General features: G+C 49.0%; 1 pseudogene; it reads right to left on the bottom strand.

Moving 5' to 3' along the window:
* Positions 1 to 2,147: 2,147 nt before the first annotated feature.
* On the bottom strand, positions 2,148 to 2,353 carry LOC101584171 (annotated as a pseudogene).
* Positions 2,354 to 4,100: the final 1,747 nt, after the last annotated feature.

Below are 4,100 nucleotides of genomic sequence, written 5' to 3'. Positions count from 1 at the left end.
TTTGGTGTCGGGATGCGAAGCCTACGAGTGGTCTCCTTGGTTCCCACAAGACGCGTTCACCACTCACCTTCAGTAAGACCGTGATGGCACAAGCCATGCCTACGGCACCAACGCCAACTACGGTGATCTTACACTGGGAGCCTTTATCCTCCGCAACTAGATTCTGGATAAGCTGCTCCTTGACGGAGGACATTTTGAGAACCTGGTAAGGGCAACGCAGTTTCAGTGGCCTCAAGCTCCCTAAGTCGATGGCCCACAGCCGCACGGCCCTGGCCAGCCACCTAAGGACCGCCTGTGGAGTCGGCAGGACGCGGGCGCCAGGGGAGGAAAGCCAAACCATCTCCCCGGCAGAGACCCGAGGGGGAGGCCGGGACCGCGGGACGCGCCGGGGCACCCTCGGCCTCCGTGCTTTCTCCCCGCCCCAGCCACCGCTGTCACCCCGCACCACACGCTCACAATCCTTTGCGTGGCGCAATTCGGTAGAAATGGCTCGAAACGCACAACGCACTGCCTTTAAGGAAGTAAGAAATAAAACGCCCTTTCCAACGACGGCTGAGGTGCGAAGCCGACTGACGGTTACGAGAGGGCGCCACGCACAGTCGTACTAACGCACGGACGTGTGCGTCACGCGCAGGCTCCCCGGGCATCCGCGCATGCGCGCTGGTCCGCCGGCCACAGGCCTGGAAAACTGATCCTGGAATGAACGGTGTGGTCTCTCTCTTAGAAACTCACCCTATTTTTTTATTTATTTTGGGGGGCGCGGAACCGGGAATTGAACTCAGGCTCTTGTGCTTGCCAGGGAAGCACTTATTCCACTGAGCCATCTCTCTGGCCCCTTTTTTATTTTTTTGCGGAACTAGGAATTGAACTCAGGCTCTTGCGCTTGCCAGGGAAGCGCTTATTCCACTGAGCCATCTCTCTGGCCTCCATCATCCTTCTTGACAGTGGACTGTGATGTGAATAAACTCTTGCCTTTTCATGTACTCATCTTGGTAAAGTATATACATATATTATTTTACTACATACCTCCCTGACCTTCCATGCATTATCTTCCAATGTACTAACTGTTGAAATAAAGTTTGAATTTCTCCAGATAATTGGGCATGTTTGTACATGCCTGTAATCCCAGCATTCAGAAGACTGAGGCAGGATTGCAAGGAGTTAGAGGCCAGCCAGCCTGGGCTACATAGTTCAAGGCCAGGCTGAATTACATAGCAACACCTTGCTTCAAAAAATAAAATACAGGGGCTGGTGAGATGGCTCAGTGGTCTAAAGCACCTACTTAGAACAAGCTTGGCAAAGCACAGGGACCGCGGTTCAATCCCCCAGCACCACATGCCAGCCAGCCCTGCCCCCTGGTGGGCTGAGCTGGCCGCGCACACACACACACACACACACACACACACAAATAAATAAAATTTAAAAAAATAAAATAAAATACAGGGGCCAGGGAGATGGCTCAGTAGAATAAGCTCTTGCCTGGCAAGCACAAGGGCCTGAGTTCAATCCCCGGTTCCACTAAAAAATAAATAAATACAATACAATACAATACAATAAAAATATTTGATTTTGCCCCACTTAAAAAATGTAGGGGATGGGCTGGTGAGATGGCTCAGTGGTCTAAAGCACCTACTTAGAACAAGCTAAGCTAAGCAAAGCACAGGGACCGCGGTTCAATCCCCCAGCACCACATGCCAGCCAGCCCTGTCCCTGGTGGGCTGAGCTGGCCACACACACAAAAATAAATAAATAAATAAATATTTTTTTTAAAAAAACTGAAAAATGTAGGGACCAGGGAGATGGCTCAGTAGAATAAGTGCTGCCCTGGCAAGGATAAGGACCTGAGTTCAATCCCCGGTTCCGCCAAAAAAAATAGTAATAATAATAAATAAATAATGTAAATAATCCACTTTTCATGTAACATATGGTGTTTGTCTAATATAGTGCATATCATACAGTAACCCAACTTAGAACCCTTCATTGGTTTTCTTTTTTTTTTTAACAGTGAACCATGCATCAGTTTAGTGGTATCATTAATTTATGAAGAAGATAGGTACTTTTTCCCCTCACAAAGTGACATGGATTGCAATCTGCCATAACACGCACCCACACATCTTCAGGGTGAAAATGTAGCTAGTCAGGGCTGGTTATTCTTTTTTCACTTTCACAATTTTGATGCTGCTGCATTTGCTCTGAATTCTGTCATCAGGGCATCCCTCGCTCCCTTCGCACAGATCTGGGAGTGGCAAATGTAGCTGAGTCCAGCCTGTCGCCAGTAGGCCACCATGATGTCGAGAGAGGGGTCGTGTGTCGGACCAAATCGCTAGGAAAACGGCAATGCCGGCTCCCTCGCTCCTTCGGATGGCCCAGAAGCAGAAAGGTCAGGCCGGACTGGTTTCCTTCTTTTGTACTTCTCAGCCTTATCTCCAGCCTTCATTGTTGGGTTGGGTTTTTTGGGGGGAGGAGGGGGGCGGGGATTGAACTCAGACCCTCTACTGAGCCATCTCCCTGGCCTCCCATTGGCTCCCCCCCCAACCCGGGATTAAACTCAGACCCTTGGGCTTGCCAGGGAAGTGCCTACTCCACTGAGCCATCTCCCCAGCCAAAGGTATCTTTTTTTTTTTTCCGGAACTCCCACTGGTTTTCATTATTCTCAGAATAACCAGTTTTTATCACAACTTGAGGTTTGCTGTGTTTGTTTTTGTATTTGTTTTAAGGTAGGATTTCTCTATGTTGTTCAGGCTGCCCTTGAAATCACTGTGTAGGCCAGGCTGGCCTCAAACTCAGTGATCCTCCTGTCTCAGTCTCCCAAATGCTGAAATTACAAGGATGCCTCACCCTCCCAGCCTGGCTCTGTGTTGTTTCTCTTACAGCATTTTTCTCAGCTTACCACCTCCAAGATATAGTCCTTCCCTCTGGAAGAACAGGAGTGCTGCTTGTGTATTTCCACAACAACCTCACTTTTTTTTTTTTTTTTTTTTTTCCTATTCCTTGAAGATTTTACTTATTTTTTTTTTTTTTTTGTGGAACCAGGGATTGAACTCAGGCTTTGCACTTGCCAAGCAAGCACTTATTCTACTGAGCCATCTCCCCCGCCCCAACAACCTCACTTATACCACTGCGCCGAGGGACACTTGCTGGCCTAAAGGTGACCTACGAATTGAGGCTGTGCTTTTGCCACAGGACCCTGGTGACCAGGGGAGGTGATCATGATTCATTCATTTATTTAGTATGTAGTACAGGGTTTCACTACATGTATTGGCTAGGTAGTGATTCTTCTGCTTTCAGTCACCCAACTGCTGGGATTACAGGCTGGTGACCGCCACGCTCAGTCTCAATCACTGGCTCAGCCTGCCCTGGGAGCAGGGCCGGCACAGCATGCTGGGGATCTAACCCTGGCCACTGCGCTCTGCCTAAGCAGGTACTTTAGTCTGCTGAGCTATCTGGCCAGCCCGTATGTATGCATGTATGTATGTATGTGTTTGGTACAGGGTCTCACTACACAGCTCAGACTTGTAATGATTCTCCTGTTTTCAAACCCGCCAGCACTGGATTACAGGCGTACGCCACCATGCCCGGACTCATTTGCCAGCATGGCATGTGGGACCAGGGATAGAACCCTGGTTCCTGTACTTGCCAAAGCAGGCAGCTTAGTCCCCTGTGCTATCTCACTGGCCTGAGGTGATCACCTTTTTTTGGTGGAATTAGGGATTGAATTCAGACCCTTGCGCTTGCCAGGGAAGTGCTTATTCTACTGAGCCATCTCCCATCATCTTGACAGTGACCAAACTCCTGCTAGGTGGGGAAATGGCTTTTCCCATCTGCCCAAGTACTCTAAGTAGACCTAGCCATTTTGCTTACTGGACTGCACTGTGTAAACTAAGTCTTACTCAGTGTTCAGTAATTGCAATTGTAGTGTTGTCTGAATGTACTTCTGTAATATTACACTTTCCATACTATAGTAGGTACTTAGAATTTTTTAGGGCCAGCCTGATAGCTCAGTGGACTAAAGGGCCTGCTTAGGCAGAGCACAGAGGCCAGGGTTCAATCTCTGGTGTGGCGTGCTGCACTGGCCCCACCCCAAGGGTGTGCTGAGACCG

Source organism: Octodon degus, unplaced genomic scaffold (assembly GCF_000260255.1).
Source record: "Octodon degus isolate 3935 unplaced genomic scaffold, OctDeg1.0 scaffold02037, whole genome shotgun sequence".
NCBI classification, from domain to species: Eukaryota; Metazoa; Chordata; class Mammalia; order Rodentia; family Octodontidae; genus Octodon; species Octodon degus.
The sequence above is the reverse complement of the archived record's forward strand: the minus strand, read 5'-3'. Positions and strand labels throughout refer to the sequence as shown.